General features: G+C 38.7%; 1 long non-coding RNA gene across 1 annotated transcript; it reads left to right on the top strand.

The window, feature by feature from the left end:
• Window positions 1–2,662: 2,662 nt before the first annotated feature.
• On the top strand, window positions 2,663–15,192 carry LOC307041756. The gene is made up of 2 exons (XR_013808882.1): window positions 2,663–2,731; window positions 2,817–15,192. It is a non-coding gene; the product is annotated as an uncharacterized lncRNA (long non-coding RNA).
• Window positions 15,193–18,936: the final 3,744 nt, after the last annotated feature.

The following is an 18,936-nucleotide window of genomic DNA, read 5'->3' as shown; positions in this document are numbered from 1 at the left end:
ACTAATAGTTAATTAAAGACTGTATATAATGACTATTTTGCACATCCCTTTCAAGATTTCAAGATTTTCTAAGGTTTATTGACATATCATATTCACAAACGGTGTAGTTATGCAATGAATGAAAAACTTGGGTCGCAGGTTCCTCAATAGTGCATTACAAGACATCTGTCAATTTGTGCATACCTCCAGCAATGTTAACTATGTTGAAGCACTTATTTTAACTGATATTATACATATGTATTATACTCTTATAGGATGTATATAGATATTTAATCTCCGGCCTTGTCAGGTATTGAACAATCAATAAATAAAGAACACAGAATTAATAAATATAAAACACAGAATTTGTGTGATTATACTAAATGATTTACAAATAAACACCACTGCATATTTACAACTGTTACACATGCTGATGTAACGCAAATGTTTCCAACTTGGGATCAATAAAGTATAACTTATCTTAAGATGATCGATGGCTACTGCCATATTTGCTAAATTTGCCTCCGAACCTTGACAAGTGCATGTTTTAGGCTTATCAATTAATGTAATGTAATGTAATGTAATGTTATCAATTAACAACAGGAGGGGTCACAAACATAATACCAGCTGTTAAATAAAGCTCTTCTGACCTTAGCTGGCATGTGGGTATATATATATATAGCAATTTTCACCCATTTATTAATTATATGTTTTAAATTTGAGTGTTTCCTATCCCCTAAACCTCGAGGGATGTACACAGTATACTGGCAACTTCTTATTATGGGAAATACGAAAACGTCTTTTAAAACTAAAACTCCCAGTAGAGACGTGCCATAGATAGAGAACATGTTGCGAAACACAATATCGATAGCAGCGTCCCTAGCAACAAGTAACAAGTAGTTAATAATAATAAAAGACATTAAGAAAAAGGCATTTTAAACAGTCATTAAAAAATAACACAATCTACCTGCATTGCATTACTCTAAACGTGTAATAACGTGCTTTTACCGGGTGGTTTGGGTTAAAAAGCTGTCAAGTTTACAGTGTTAACAAAATAAAATATACTGCTGTTTCTGGTTTAGTTTACGACGGATATATTTAGTTATTGTTTCGATATTTGTAACACAAAAGCGATGGAAAAAACCCACAGCAACACAGAAAAGATGGTTTTAACATGACCCAGCGGTCTAGTAGTTAATAAAAAACAATAATATCAAAACAAAATAGTACTACTAACTTTATTGTGAAATTAAAACTGAACGGTAAAAGAATAGTTTCCGGTCTATTCTGAGCTCAATCTCTGTAGATAAATAAAAATAAAGAACTACGACAGATGTGTAATATATTTAATGCAGCCGAACCATTTATTACAATGCATTCATGTGATGACTTTCAAAGAGTAAAGCAAGCACTGCTGAATAAAGTATTTTTTTTTTCATATGGAATGCTGTTGGAGATCAACCAATTACAGAGCTTGAGAACTAATCACGGGTTTGTCAAACAGAGCACATGGTGTAGTCCTAAACGATAGCTGGGGATTCTGGGTAGTGTAGTGTCTTCTGCCATCCTTTACTCCGAAAAAATATTTGTTTCTCCGAATCGAAGTGGAAAAATACAAAAGCATTGCACACAATTTGAACCATTCAATGTTGTGTAATTAACAAGGATAATCTGGTGTTTTTTAGTCGATGAGTAGTGCAGATATCACTGTAAAATCAATCGACAGTAAGGGGAATACTTACTTCCGGGTGTACAATTCTCCGTTATCCAATGGGAATGGACGCTCACATTGCCTTTAAGGGCAGCCGACACAAACGAATGCCGTGCTTCCATGAGCGTCAAATCCCTCCGCAGATGGGAATACATTGCAATCAGTTGAAAGCTATTTGCGTCCCTTTATGAAGCTGAAGGAGCCTAGGAGCGTCACAACTGCACGCCACGGGACCCTGACCAAACGTCGCTCCTGGACGATTATGGAGTGAGAGTGTGTTGCATATACAGCATACAGGGTTTACAATTTACATAACTATCCACATGAGCAGGTACCAACAGCTTCCGATTGAGTAGCATCCAACCGAGTTTTAAAAACATGTAATGGCACCAGATGGCTCAGTTTCCATTTCAATTGCAGACTATTCCAAGACAGTGGAGCTGCGCATCTAAATGCCATCTTCCCTAAGACAGTCCTAGTAATGAAATAAATTAAATAAATAAACACAGCAGCTACAGAATACATTCTAGGCATACTAAAGATTAAAGTTAATTTGTTTGTTCTAAACTGTTTAAAGTAAACATGTATTATTTTTGAACTGTTTTGAAGTAAACATGTATTATTGGGGACTGTTTTCAAGTAATCCTATATATATATAACCTTCTCACTCACTGACCTAGATATCAGCACACACACATTATTTTCAAGGTCCTTTTTGGGGACCAATATATCTGTGTACAATGTTGGATTGTCAGGGAAAGAACAGTTAGTGTGAAATATTCCTTGGGAAAGTAAAGGAGTGAATTCAGGTGCAAGATAAAAGATTGACTCTGTCCGAAGCTCTCACGCTCTGTTCAGAAGTAAAATACATTTTTCCCAGAACTCTGATTCGCTTAGGAGTGAAATCGACTGCCTCCAAATCTGTCTATGTATACTGATGTTTAGTCATCCACGGGGCTTCCTGTTCCTGACTGGCTGGTCCCGATATCTGGATCGCACGGCAGTTGAACTGGAAGTCCAGAGTACTCTGTATTTCGTATTGTGTGTTTTTTTAACATTAAAATCAGATTATTGTTATAACTTTTATGCTGGTGTTTTGAACTCCTTCTCTTATTAATGTGACCAGGCTCATCTAACGGACGGCGCGGAGCAGAGGTGGGCTTTAAGCCACCACCACTGTGGTGTTTGCTCCAACAATTTTGGTGACTCCTGACGTGATGAGTGCTGGTCTCTAGAAGGACTACCGACAGCCAGCGGATGGAATTCAGTCCAGGGGAGGACACCTGGACACCACTGACAACTACACCAGGGCGTCCTATACAAAGGTAAAAACAAATACCTGTTGATTACCAAAATCTGTGATTTGGCTTTGCTACAAAATTGTACAGTTGTCAGCGGCGTTCTCAGTGTTCTTAGTCACGGTAAAAACAAAATACAATACATACTGTAGAAGGTGCTTAGAGTCAGGTAGAACAGTCCGGACCTAAGGCACCAAGACAGTTATAAGATTATTAGGTGTTTGTAAGAGTCGGGTAGTTAAGTCCCGTACCTTAACTCACTAAAGAAAGTAAAGTGGACCAGCGAGGACCCCGTGAGGTAGTAGTCCTGCACGGCTGACTCGCTGGGGAAACTCTGTAGACTTTAGGCTAAGAAGTGGACCAGCGAGGACCCCGTGAGGTAGTCTAGTCCTGCACGGCTGACTCGCTGGGGAAACTCTGTAGACTTGTGTGATTTTTTATGTCAAATCTGTGTAATAATTGAGAGGAAAGAGCAAAAGTAGAGCTGAGTGGAGACAAAGTGTGCAGAGCTGAGCTTCACCAGACAGAGGAAGCTCATTCGTGGTCAGATGCTGCCCTCTGGAGGCGAACAGGGTGTATAACCATATGCTGTGTGCACGTTTGAATTAAGGACATTAAGAGTAACGACAAGAATTGTCCAGTATATTAATAAATACGAGTGAACACATATCAACCTAGTCAGATAAATAGATACGAAGTCAATCATGGAAGGAGTGAAAGATCGAGTGATCTGAAGTTGGAGTGAATACATTGAAAATTAATAGATCAATGTTTGATTTGATGTAGTAGATATATTGAAATAAATAAGAAACTATAATTTGTTGTTTTTAGCATAGTTTTGTAGGATACAGACGTCACATTGTGGTTTTGATGAGAGGTTTTGAGAACTGATTGGTACCATTGCATTACATTGTGAATTTCATGGTATTTGTCATTAACTAAGGATTGTACTTAATTATATTTCAAGGAAAAAATTATATTACATACAGTAACGTTAAGGGAAAGTAAAAAGTGGTTCACTGAGTAGCCTATATGACGTACATAGAAAGATTAATGTCTATAAAAATGTAATATAATAGTGGATTCCAGCTAGATTAGACATAGACAGAGGAGAATTTGTTAGACATGAAATAACGAACTCACTGTAAGAAATATATATATATTATAAATGTTATTGGGGAGTAGTATTTATCATACAATAGGGACTCTCATTTGATGGTTGTTTAAAGTAGGAAAACGCAAGCTATTCACCACAATTGTATTTTTAGGTTATGAATAAAACAAAAAGTAGTAAGTGATAAGCAGAAGGGTTTTTGAACGTTTGTCAGTTAGAAGGTGTTTGTATGACAGGGGTGCTGTATGCCCGCTTCGGTTTTCAATGTCCGCCATCACGTTAAAACAGAGGATTGGTGGCATTTTCAGTTCATTGCTTACTTCCACACGCTTTGTCCCCTCCTTGTCTCTTTCATGAGATTATTTAATGCATTAGAACGATTATTATCATAACTTTCCGTGTTTCTAGAAGTCAAAACTCACTGTTCATAGTACGGAGTGTATTTCCGGAACGGCCTTTCAAAATAAAAGCCACAGGCCGCTGTTCACCAGAGATGCCTTCACAATAAAACAGTAATTAGCTTAACAATATATTTAACTTATATTACGTCGTTAAACATTGATTTTTAATTCATTACAGTTTTCAAATACGGCGCGGATTGAATACAGTTATTTGTGTATTCTGTTACAACCTCACCATGCTTGTAACATAACTTGGGTGGACAATTTGAAAGTGAATAGAATAACCAAGTAGATAAAAGATTAATCTATAGTGGTTAGGGACAGTTTCCTTGTTTTGCTCATCCAACTTAGTACTGGAGTAAAGAGAATAGTGTTTTAGGAGAATTGTCATCCTTCATGTTTTTGAAATAAATCATCAGTTTTTATGGACTTTGATGTAGAAATGGATCACGGTGGAGAATTAATACCTTTTGGGTTTCATATTTTAGAAGATTTTCAAGATGATGTTTATTTTATTTTCCTGACTAGACTTCTAAAGCAGGATCTCAACTAGAAAAGACATTTTACAGTGTAGTTTTACTATTTTTGTGAAGTGAAGAATCTGGGTAAACTATCACCTTTAGTTTATTTTAACGTTTACATGTTTCGGCATTCCTGACCATATAGACACTCAGTTATTTTGTAACCCGTTTTCAAAGATAGATTTAAATTGAATTTTTCTCAGTAGCTGATTTGCTGTGATTACAGCAGCATTGGATAGATGTGCACCACCTTTTGGTTTCTCTGAATCAGTGTGTTGGTGAAGAGTTGCTCACTGCAAACAGAAGAACAGTGAACGCATCTTTGAGGAGGTATTGACATTTTGCTTGTGCCTCGTTGTCAAGGCAACAGTGGTGTGAAGAGGTACTGCGGTTTTGGGGGGATTTCTGCAGTACAGAGGACAACGTGTGTCTGCCAAGTGATTCTTTCCCTCATCCCAATGCCAGAGAGAGTTTCCTTGAAGCCCACTGACCAGGGCCGGTTCTAGCTTTTTGGGGACCCTGCCACTGACTACAGCTGCAGAGGACAATTAATCATTGACTTTCTCATTATGACAAGATCTTGAGACATGCTTGTCTCAGACTGTTCAGACTCTGAAGGAATGATGCAATGATTTTACAGCATAATTGTGCAAGAGTTTCCCGGGGGGTGGTGTACAGATGTAGCGATTCATTTCAGACAGTTTGAAACGCAAGGGCCGTGATTGGTACGTGATCTGCCCTCGCTCAAGGGAAAACCTCCAGCTTGACTTGAAACCGCCCCCGTGATAGATAAATGTAATTATAATGAAGCCAGCTGCAATGGATCATTGATCCACCAGGGCGTGCAGTGGGGTTCCACATTTCCGCATTTGGAGGAAATGCAGCCCGGCTCTCGATTTTTAATCCTAATTTAATCATCATCTTCACCACGATCATTTATGTTTATGTTCGCCGAATTGAAATGAAATCATTGACACATATGAATATACTGTATTCAACTTCATTAAAACGTTATTAACGTGCCTAAACTCAGTAATTCACAAAAAATATTTACATTGTAATGGAGCTTCGTCGGTCGACCAGGATCCCAAAGCGTAGCGGAGGGATCCTCATCTGGATGAAGGGTGTTATTTTCCCCATAAGGAACAAGTCGCTGCAAATTATCCCGCTTATTACATGGCCACATTCTCAACAAAGTAACGACATGACTCCCAATATTAATTTAAATGCTTTTATGGATTTAGAAAATGTTTTTATTGATTTAAAAAATAGTTATGTATTGATTTAAATTGACATGCATCCGCCAACAAAAATAGTCCGTTGTTGCCGTTTTTTAAACAGTCTGAATGAAACGGCAGCTCTCAGCTGTGTATTTACACAACTAATGGCCCATCAACCACAGCTCTCTCCCCCCATCCCCCCCTCCCCCCCTGATCTTTCTTCTCCAGCAGCTAAATTAACAGTAGGTTACTCTGAGTGACCATAGACTGTATGTGACAAGCTTACAGTTAGTGACGTAACAACACCATAAAAGCTGGTGGGTTGAAAGCAATACGGGAGGTAAAAATAACTAGAATAATTGTGATTTATTTATTGTGGCTTTTAAGTTTTTAGGTATAAAATGTTATGTAATTCAGGCTTATAGTTCACCCTTTTCTAAAAGCCTTCAACAATGACAATATTCATTGTAATTTAATAAATCCTTCCAACACACATTGTAAAAAATAGCCTACTGTAAGTTAAGAAATCATTCCAATATGTACATCTTCTGATGTAACAACAATAACATTATAAATAGTAAAATAGCTGAACATGGTATTGCACATTTAGCTTTGAGTGTTACTGACCTGAGATGTTTTTATTACATGAATTAAGGTGACTGAGGCTTTTTAACATACAGGGATGCAAACTCATCAGGTATGAAAAAGGTGACAAGGATCCGAGCCCCCGGCTCCCCCACCCCACGGAATAACAGAGGATTTTAGCAGTCAGAACAACTAAAGCAGCAGTGTTAATAATAACAGAAACGCCAAAGAGTCACATCTAATAGAAATATATAAAAGCATTTATTTCAAATTGTGGAGCAGTCAGTTTATAATTTTGGCAGCACTGTTGAGCATTTTGAAAATGTATTTTCATGCCTCTGTACAAGGCTTAGTCTTTCTATCTTTATAGCCACATGGTGTAAAGTAACTAAGTTCATAAACTCAACAAGTACTATACTTGGGCACAATTTTGAGATACTTGTACTTTATTTAAGTATTTCAATGTTTTGCTACTTTGTTCTTCTACTCCACTACAGTTCAGAGGTACATGCTGTAGTTTTCCTCCACTCCATGTATGTAATAGCTTTAGTTACTTTACAGATGTGGATGAATGATGTGAAATATAATCAAGTGTTAAATCAGACTTTAGTTCCACCTGGAGTAAATCCACAAGCTACCCTGCAGTATACAAAGTCATTCAAACTAGCTGCACCTTTAGCAGCTTTGAGAACACTTTCATGATCAATCATTATAAAACATATAATATCTATTATTCTGAAATGGACCAATCTGCACAATGACTACTTTTACTGTCGCTACTTTCACTATATTTTGATGATAATACTTTTCTACTTTTACTTGAGGAACATTTTGAATGCAGGACTTTTACTGTAACAGAGTATTCCTACACTCTGGGACTATTACTTTTACTCAAGTACAAGATCTGAGTACTTTTACTTTTACTCTAGTACAAGATCTGAGTACTTCTACTTTTACTCAAGTACAAGATCTGAGTACTTCTACTTTTATTCTAGTACAAGATCTGAGTGCTTCTACTTTTACTCAAGTACAATATATATATATACTTATACCACCTCTGTTTATAGCCTATGAAAAAAACTATTAGAAATAGAAGGCTAAAGCTAACGTTAGCAGATAGTGACAATGTATGCTAGCTAGCTAGCTCAACGGTTCCTTAAATAATATTGCCACAGAAAAACTTTTCAGTTCACATCACGCTCTGCCGCTCCGACAGGGAGCTCTGCTCTGAACACCCCGTTCTAACAGCTGTTCACCAGCGGTCCAGTCTGTGCCACAGTGACTCCGGACGCACAGTTAATATTAACGAACGCACCCGTAGGTAATGTAGCTTCTGAAGCTAGACCATCATCTCGGAGCAGCAGAGCCTTATTATACATCCACCATGAGCAGAGCCGACAGGCAGGAAGACTGGAGCACACAGCTCATACTTCATTATAATATATAAAAAAAGAACACCATGCGTGTCATGATGGCACATAACAGCTCACGGCCGCAGATTACTCCGGGTCCCAGACCCCCCCATACCCCAAAAATATTTTTATTGCAGATCTACATGAATCACACAAACGACTTATTTTGGATTAAAAATGGCGAATTTCGCCGAAAGGTGACAAGTTTGCATCACTGAACAGAGACAGAGCACAACTGAAACATAACATCTGAAACGATGTAACAACATAATACACTTTTTGGGGATGCTTGGGATGTGAGGAGTGAGGGACACGGCTTAGAACGGGCGTGTCGCCTGGCAGGACAGGAGAGTGTGTGCACCAGTCTGCCTTGATCTATGAATTCATGTCCGTGACACTCACTGCTGCCCACAGCTGTTTTATAGAAGGAAATTCCTTCACTTCATGAAAGTGTTTTAACCACACACCTCTACACACACATGACGGGTGTTATTTTCCCCATAAGGAACAAGTCGCTGCAAATTATCCCGCTTATTACATGGCCACATTCTCAACAAAGTAACGACATGACTCCCAATATTAATTTAAATGCTTTTATGGATTTAGAAAATGTTTTTATTGATTTAAAAAATAGTTGTATGTATTGATTTAAAAAATAGTTGTATGTATTGATTTAAATTGACATGCATCCGCTAAGAAAAATAGTCCGTTGTTACCGTTTTTTAAACAGTCTGAATGAAACGGCAGCTCTCAGCTGTGTATTTACACAACTAATGGCCCATCAACCACAGCTCTCCCCCCCCTCCCCCCTTAATCTTTCTTCTCCAGCAGCTAAATTAACGGTAGGTTACTCTGAGTGACAAGCTTACAGTTAGACACAACACTGTCATTGCAAGTGACCCTCAGTTAGTTGACTTTTATGTTCAACTGCTAAATTCGTTACTGATAAAAAAGGGCTTCTACTGTACCTAATTACCTTAACACTAAAACCGCCAGAGGTTTTTGTATAGGCCTACCTAAACCCGTCAAATCCCACTCTTAGAATGCCATTTTTAACAACATAGGGTGCTACATAACACACTGTTAGGAAAAGTCACGGACTGGGAGACTTTAATATTTTATTGAAAAAAAGTTACATTGCACACACAAAACACACATCACACAAATTGACCCGATTGGCGGTTCTAGTGTTAAATAAACTCACTAATTAATGAAACCAGTTCAATACGCATTATTCTTATTCTTATCATTCTTTATGAGCGCAGAAATAGTCTTAAAATCAGATCTGTTTTTTAAATGAAATCTGACGGCAGGCAGTTAGCTCTGATCACCTATGATAAATGTGCCGCACCTAATCGCTGGCCATTCAGCCACAGACACTGTTCGAAATGGGGGGGGAGCTAGGGGGAGCTTGGCTCCCCCGAAGAGGGAGGGAGCTTCCCTGAAGGCTGACTTTGAGATAAATAGGGGGAGCCCAAAACAATCGTCCATATTTGTGTCACACAGATTAGAAATGTTGAGTTTCTGTAAATAACAGTTCTTGAAATAAATAATAGTTATTGTTCATTACAGTTTCTGAATATTTGTTTTATATTTGTGAATATGTCTGGGTGTTGCCATCTGTACGTGGCGGCGCTGCATTCTTACTTACGTTGCTATGGTTATGGCGGTGATGCCGGCGCGGTATTTGAAATGTTCATATTGATATTTTTTTAACTCTGGCTTTGTAATAAAAAATATGGCAAAACGAAAACAGCCAAGCGTCACAACTTTTGGATTCACAAGCAAAGAAGCGAAGGAGTCTAAAAATGACAACGTGAACGGAAAACAACTTTTAGTTGGCCGGCTGTAAGCGGCGTTAAGGTCGAGCTTGACAGCTCCACACCGAGGGAGAGGCCTGCCGATGCGGAGCCTGAAGAGGCTTCAACAACGGCCACATCCGCCGGCATAGTGACACCGTCTGTATTAGTAGAAGAGAGTTTTTATAGCAATTGATCACATCCGCGCTGCTGCGCCAGTCAACAGAGCGTGCGTGTGACATATTTAGTAGCAGGATGTGCTCTGAAAAATAGGGCTCCCCGAAAGCAAATGGGTAATTCGAAAACTGACAGAGCTCCCTCTATACAAATCAAACTGTAGACGGTGTGAAAGGACCTATTGTTTTAAATAATGGTCGGAATGTGACCTGTGAGCCTTCTGAATTACCGTGGGACAACACATTCTAAACTAAAATGTTCAATCAATAAAGTAACATCTTATCTTATCTTAATAATATCTTCATATTAATAATAATAATAAATCATACAGTATGTGTCCGAAAGGGAGCAGGAGGAAGCAAACACAAAAATATACAAAAAATATACTGCATATTAAAGCAAACGATTGTAAAGGTTAAAGTATGAGCATAACAAATAAAGAAGTGTAATGTAAACATTTACATTATAATTATGATTATTTAATATATAAAGACTATATATTATTGAATTACAGGATTAGATATACTTTAATTGATCTAAAATATTGATGTGTTCAAATGCTCTTCAAAACACAACTGAAAGTCCATGAAACTTGTCTTTCTGTATTTGTGAATGAAGCGCCATCTCCTGGTTAAAACCTGAAATTGAAAATCTGGCAACGCCTTCTTGGAAAATAGTGGGTTAAAGTTTAATATTCTTGTTTAGCAAACAAGACATCTGATTATTATGTCACACATAATAATGTTGACATAGAAACTAGCTATGGGTAAAACGTGCGGTGGTTATACCATTGTTAACTAAACATAAATAGGGATTTCACATCCTAGAGAGAGTTAGTTATATTGTGAATACTTCACAAGGTATTCACTGATGTATTTTGAAGAACAAATAACAAGAACACAAGTCCAGTTTTGTTTTGTTTTTAGATTAAATGGTCGATTACAAAAACTGTTCACCTGAGGTCTAGCTTTGGACTTTGATATTTAAGGAGATTTTAGGATAATTTTTTTAGACATCTGACATTTTTGAAACATGTTGCCTATTCACTAGATAGACATTTGTTAAGAACATTTCTGAAGATTAAATATTCGTTCCATTTCTCATATTTCTATTTAAGAAGTAATTTTAGAGTAACAAGGCTGATGCTGCAATTGGAAAATGTGGTAGTGGTTTGCATGATGTAAACAAAAAAGGTTTTGTTTGTTCAACCTCCAGTTAGATCTGAAACAGTAATAATGATTGATTTGGCTAAAGCTTAGTTTAACATCCTGATGTAACATTATGAGGTATTAGTTTCACCATTGTGACATATATTACAATAGAAGAGCTTTTTAGGGGAAAATAACTGTTGTTTGTAGTCCAGAATGTAGCGTTTAAAATGGAGTAAAAGTAGAAACAGCACATTTGATTTTGAAAAAGCCATATCATTGGAAGGAATGTGGGGTCACTGAACCCATCCTGCTGTGGTTTTTAGGTCTTACTTGCAGCTTTACAGGGAGTGCAAGGCATCATTTTATGAGTTTGAAAGACATGCTTCTCCCCTTTCGAATGGACATCCATTTAATTAGTGTTGACCTGATACTTAGAGATGTTAGAAGGTAAAGACGTGCCTACTATAGGTGACAATTCCTAAAATTCAACTACAAACCATTGATGAAATTACTTCTGTTTTTGAATCCCTGATGAAGGAAGGAGTAATTGTTGCATGTTCGGACACCCAGGGTTCCACACACTGCTAAAGAGTATTACATTGTTTTTTAAGTAGACCAGAATTGAAGATAAACGAGTATAATGAGCTATGAGGTGCAGAGCTACACAGATCCTAGTAATGGTTTGACTCAAGATAATAGTTATGTGCACAAGTTTCTGAAATAGATCTATTAGACATTTTAATATAGATTAGGTGTCAATAAACAGTAGTAGTAGTACTAAGGAAGTTACATTTTTGGCTAACAAATTTCAGGAAATGTGTGAAGCAGCCGTCCCGATGACAAGTTAGAAATATCTGACAATTAAAGTTGTAATCACGAAGTAATAAATGATGGCGCTCCATATATGACTGATTTTTGTAGACAAATGATATTGGCCTATGCTGAAATATCAAAGTCTCTGCAGAGCATGACACATGGCCAAAAAGACTGAGACCAAATGACCTTTGACCCTGACTGACAGTGTGACTTGAGAAAAGCACTATCAATGACAGACTCTGGGGCTGACCAAACTTGACTTTACAACCTGACAGAGTGAGTGTGAACGTATGTCTGCATGTGATCAGTGCAACTGCATGATTTAAAACAATGACTAACCAAGCATGTTTTTGAACTAACACATTATTCTGGGGCTCTGTGGGAAACGAGAGGTTTCCTGCAGTTCCACAAAATTGGAAAACGGCACATGTGACCCGTTTCTAATCTCCTTGATGTTATTTTACTCCCACAGGAGTTGGCGGTTTGCAAATGTGAAGCTCAAACTAAAATCTAAAGATTCTGTTTCTTTTAGGACTGCAAGAGGGAGATAAACACTTATTTTCACTGGAGTGTTTACTGTGGAAAATAATGGATGTAAATGTGTGAATAATGTTTGGTATTTTCTTATAACCACTGGTTACCTGAAGGTTTTCTTCCCATACAGGATTTTGTTACACATGAGTTCATGTGTAAAAAGGGGGAGTGTGGGATTTTCATTTAGGGACTGGAAGGAACCTGCCGCTCCAACTCAGATGTTCAATCTGACCATTGATTGACAGTTTTAGATTTAACCTGCTCCATATCTGGGGATAAGATACTGTTTGGTGAATGTTGACATGTTTTCTAATATTGATTGAATTATAACACGTAACACAGATACAGAATTAGTGGCCAAGGGGCTACTGTGAGAGATGTCATTCCAGAATAGAGTACTGAAGAAGTTGACCTGTGATAATGAAACAATTTTGTAATATTTCAACAGGTATTAGAGTAACTGAGGTTTGAAATGTAGAAAGAACATATTACAGTTAAGTTAAAACATAGTAATGTAATGAGACAGAATTTAATTTAGACAACATCTTGTAACTAGCCTGGTAAAGAATTAAAAGCCATAGACTTGACTGTTTAGGTCATTATGGGGATGTATATTTAATTTAAATTCATAATAGAAAGACATTTGATGACAGTATGTTGGATTTCTGTATTCTATTGATAATATCTAAGCACTGAAAGGTAGAAGCAGTATCACCAGGAAATTATTCACTTTATCATCATCATGATTTTAGTTGTTTTTGAATCCATAACATTAGTGTGTTTCTTTACCAGAAACATTAGCAGTTCATATTATATTTAGATTTGAGAAAGATTACAAGGATTTTATTTAGTTCACCTAAAGATGGTGGGGTTTATTTTGTTGACACAGGCCAAGTATTAGGATTCTGAAGCTGCACTGGCAGATAGGAGGTCTACAATTAATCTAGAAAACCTGTTCACAGACGGCTCTTGTGTTAAGACACCCCACCAACAGGCTCCAAGCGGCCTACGCAGTAGTGGGTCAAACACCTGGGGGCCCAGGAGCCCTGAGCGTAGGCTTGAGGGGTGGGTATCAGATTTCTCCACACAGGTTGCTGACGCCAAAGGGGGACCCCGAGGCCGACACAGCGGAGTTCGTCTGGCTGAAGGTCATCAGGCCTAAGTGGCTCAACCCCAGGTTCTCCGGCCCCTACAGAGTGATCCAGCGGACCTCTCATGCCGTCCGCCTAGGAGGAAAGAGGGACAGCTGGTACCACTGGAGCCAGTGTGCGGCGGGGAATCCTCCGGCTAGGACCTTGGACGACATCATGACGGACCTGGCTATCGTCAAGGAGGTCGACTCGGAAGCGGCCATAAACGGACCGGAGGAAAAGGACCTCGAGGACATCCCTACAGCAGACGACTAGGAAGCTGCCATCAGTGGACCGGAGGAGGAGGATCCAGAAGACATCTCTCTAGCAGGCAGCCCAGAAGCCGCCGTCAACGGGCTGGGGGGACAAAGACACGGCAAGCCAAGACGGCACAGGGGACTCCACTTTCCGCTGAAACAGGTTGATATAGCCGGTGTGGAACTTTGTTTTAAAAACCCATTTTTGAGAGACTTTGTTTTAATAACCCATTTTTTGAGGGAAAAGCTGCCCCTTCCCCTTCGTACCAAAAGCCCTTGTTGGCTTATGCGTCGGAGGAGGACGAACACGTTGACTTAGCCGACAAGGACACATTTTTACATATTTTGGTCTCCCTCCACTGTCATAAGAAGTTGTTATGGTGGACTGTTCCTAAAGGTTTAAAGTGCTCTAAATCCCAGCTTCTGAGGGATTTAGATAAATGTTGGGGGACAGACACAGTAGAAAAGAATGACAGTGGTTATGTTTCAAATGCTGTGTATAAATTGATCTCGTGAGGTGAGATCAAAAGAGGGATTAAAGATTAAAGTTAACTTGTTTGTTCTAAACTGTTTAAAGTAAACATGTATTATTTTGAACTGTTTTGAAGTAAACATGTATTATTGGGGACTGTTTTCAAGTAATCCTATATATATATATAACCTTCTCACTCACTGACCTAGATATCAGCACACACACATATTCTTTTCAAGGTCCTTTCTGGGCACCAATATATCTGTGTACAATGTTTTATTGTCTGGGAAAGAATAGTTTGTGTGAAATATTCCTTGGGAAAGTAAAGGAGTGAATTCAGGTGCAAAATAAAAGATTGACTCTGTCCGAAGCTCTCACGCTCTGTTCAGAAGTAAAATACATTTTTCCCAGAACTCTGATTCGCCTAGGAGTGAAATCGACTGCCTCCAAATCTGTCTATGTATACTGATGTTTAGTCATCCACGGGGCTTCCTGTTTCTGACTGGCTGGTCCCGATACCTGTATCGCACGGCAGTAGAACTGGAAGTCCAGAGTACTCTGTATTTCGTATTGTGTGTTTTTTTACCATTAAAATCAGATTATTGTTATAACTTTTATGCCGGTGTTTTGAACTCCTTCTCTTATTAATGTGACCAGGCTCATCTAACGGACGGCGCGGAGCAGAGGTGGGCTTTAAGCCACCACCACTGTGGTGTTTGCTCCAACAATACTCATACTTGCTAACCCTCCCGATTTTCGCGGGAGACTCCCGATTGCATTGCCCTCTCCCGGTTCCCTCCCGGGGTCATATTTCTCCCGCATTTCTGACAAAATCAGATTTACTCAGGACTGTTTCCACTCTCTGACTTTCATACAGCTACACCACTGTTTGGTTTCCATGGTAGCACGTCTCTTTAGTAGCGCGCGCAACTAAAAGTCTGAGAGGGTGAGGAAGATAGTCACAGAAAACAGAACAAGAATCGACAACTCTACCCTCTGCTCACGCCTTTCCAGCCCACACATATGCTCCATCAAGGATGGTGCTACAGGCTGCAAGGCAGTGCACTTACCACTACAATAAGCATGTTAATCTAATACAGCTCCGGCGATCCAATAGCATCGAATTTTGACATGCCCCTTCAACATATCCAGCGACAAATGACTTATCCTCAGCTAAAATGTAGTCACATTTAAAAGTAATATAAACACTGTTTTCTGTTATTGTCCAGGTCTGGAAATATTATGAGTTGACTCTCCTTACATTTATATTGTAGTTTTTATTTTATTTTTACTTTAGGACCCCTAATCAGGAAAATAATCCATTGCATTTGCCATCAGATTTTAATGTGTACGGAATGTAAGGTAAATAAAAGGTAAGACATTAAGGGATTTGATCATATTTTCTTTACCAAAACAGGTAACATACTAATAACATGATAGTCTCTATTAGGAACCTAATGCTAATATATGGGTGTCTGAGGTTGAATGATCCTATGACCCCTGGTAACATTCAGCCGTACTACTGCAGAAGGATGTGAAGAATATTTTCACATTTCAGTTTCACAGATGAAGACATGCCAACTAAAGTCAGTATGTGTGGGTTTCTGTATGGCGTGCTAACATGAGTACAATACATCGTGGTTCAAGCTTGGTGTATGCCACCAGTTCTCTGGAAAATCATGACTTGAGAGAAGCTGTAACTGTAAGAAAAAATATTTAACTTCCTATGCCCAGACAAATGTACCAAGGTATCAAAGTAGAATAACAAAAATGGCCCTGTCTTTGAGATATTGTTGGATTGTTTAAAAGGGCCCTATTTTTCAAAACTGCTTATTTTCTGGTTTTTATTAGTAGGCTACTTTGCTTCTCTACTATGGCATGTCTCCATACTCTAATGTTCAAAAAGCTCTTTATTTTGCTCATACTGCCTCTGCTGCAGCACTTCTTTTCACCCTCTGTCTGAAACCAGAGCCCAGTCTGCTCTGATTGGTTAGCTGGCCGGCTCTGTTGTGATTGGTCAACCTCTTAGCCTATCACGTACAATGTGTGGCAGCAGTAGCCAATAGATGCGTTGGAGTTAAATAGTGGTGTCACTATGTTACGAAAGTAAACAAACTCCCTCTTGAGGGAACACAGGGATTTGAGCATTTGCAGACCATTTTCATGTACCAACATCTCTATAACACAATACAGGAAAGCCCAAAAAGCACAATAAGGCCCCTTAATCTGAATGAATTGAAATGCAGGCATCATGTAAAAATATCCTTTATTACTTCAATATGCTGTCAAGAAATTATGTGAGAAGCAAAACAACAATAATATAGAGTGTAGTCCCTCTTTTAATCTGCAAATGTATGTTGTCAAATTGAAGTGGCGCTGTTAAAAATAAAAAAATTCCTTCTTTACTGTAGTAAAGAAGGTAAAGTGTGAATCCCTCACATTCTTCTAGGTAGAGCATATGACAAAATATTTAATTATTCCCATCAGCTCCCCCGCCTTCTGTGGGAAAAACTTGAACATTTCTCAGAGGTGACGGGCTGTTGTGAAAGGATTGAGGGTGGCTCAGGTTATGCAGTTTGCAGCTTGTGTTTAATTACATACTGTATGATGCATTAAAGCTCGGTTTCTAATGGAACTATTATAAAATGACCTTTAAGATACACGCCTTAACAGAAAAATCTCAAATAAAGTTTGTGGGTAAGACAAATATCAGCCTTCCGTGAGAATCTCCACCCTGCTACGCCTTGACCGTTAGTTAATTCATGCTACCCTATACTTTTCTCAATCAAATCTATTTAACAGCTTTAGTAACTAGAATGTGTGCAGGTTAAGATTTGACATAAACAAAATGAGAAAAGCCTTTTAGATACAATAGATTGTGGTTCAGCTTCCTTATCTTTTTTTTTTGTTGCAGTACTAAACTCCTCCAACTGCTGTATTCAATGTCTGAGGCCCTACCAGGTAAACCCATAGACCAGGGCTGTCAAACTCAAATACACAGTGGGCCAAAATAAAAAAATGGGTACTAGTCGAGGGCCGGACTGGTTCAATGTTTATTGCAGAACTTATTGAAATGAACTTATTGCACATATTAAACCTGGAACTAACAAAGCTTAAATTATTGCCTATAAAAACAACATTAAACATTAAATAATCAGTTGCATTAATTTCTTATGGCTCTATCTGCAGCTTTTCCGGAGTCATTTCTTATGATTACATTTTTACACAGGCCAACAACAGCTTAAAAAAAACGATTTCCCTCAAAGAAAAAAACAAACATGCCCTGTTGTCGTGAGAGAAAAAGTGCAGAAGGAAACATCCATTGAAACTCAGTTTCCTGCTCTGTGGTGCTAGTTCAAGCCGATACTTGGCATTTCATCTTGGCAGTGGCGGAGCTGGGGGGTGGCTGGGAGTGGCCACGGCCACCCCCAGCCATACTTGCCAACCCTCCCGATTTTCGCGGGAGACTCCCGATTTCACTGCCCTTTCACGGTTTCCTCCCGGGGCCATATTTCTCCTGCATTTCTCCCGATTTCTGACAAAATCAGATTTACTCAAGACTGTTTCCACTCGGACACTAGAACCGCCAATCGGGTCAATTTGACCCAGAGCTGTTTTTTTTTATTGTATGTAACTTTTTTTCAATAACATATTAAAGTCTCCCAGTCCGTGACTTTTCCTGAGAGTGTGTTATGTAGCACCCTATGTGGTTAAAAATTGTCAATATGAAGTCAGATTGAAGACAGAGTATACCTATTTCCGCCAAGTGGGTCATATTGACCCCACCCCTTTTCGCGCTATTGATTTTGCGCGTAAACAAACATGACTAGTTGCTATAGCAACGCCTTTTTGTCTACTGCGGTTCCTTATAGATTGAGAGATAGATTGAGAGAGAGAGAGATAGATAGATAGATAGATTGATAGCGACAGTCTGTAGTGAAGGAGCGCGCTCACGGGAGACTGCTCGCGCTGCGCTCCTCAGCAAACAGCTGTTTGCTTTTCACCCAACAACAACAACCGCCTCACGAAACGCTATGTTGTACCATTAATAAACGATACAATTTAACAAAATTGCTCGTCAAAATACCAATACCATAGGACCATTTTTCTTTTAAAAGCAATACTTTTACTTTGAAATTCAATGCATTCTAATGCTGGGTCAATTTGACCCCGGTGGCGGTTTTAGGTATAAAAAATCTCTGGCGGTTCTAGTGTTAATACAGCTACACCATTGTTTGGTTTCCATAGTAGTGCGTCTGTTTAGCAGCGCACACAACTGAAAGTCTGAGAGAGGGTGAGGAAGATAGCCACAGAAAACTGAACAAGAATCTACAACTCCACCCTCTGCTCACTCCTTTC

This window comes from Notothenia rossii (assembly GCF_949606895.1).
Source record: "Notothenia rossii genome assembly, chromosome: 5".
NCBI classification, from domain to species: Eukaryota; Metazoa; Chordata; class Actinopteri; order Perciformes; family Nototheniidae; genus Notothenia; species Notothenia rossii.
The sequence above is the reverse complement of the archived record's forward strand: the minus strand, read 5'-3'. Positions and strand labels throughout refer to the sequence as shown.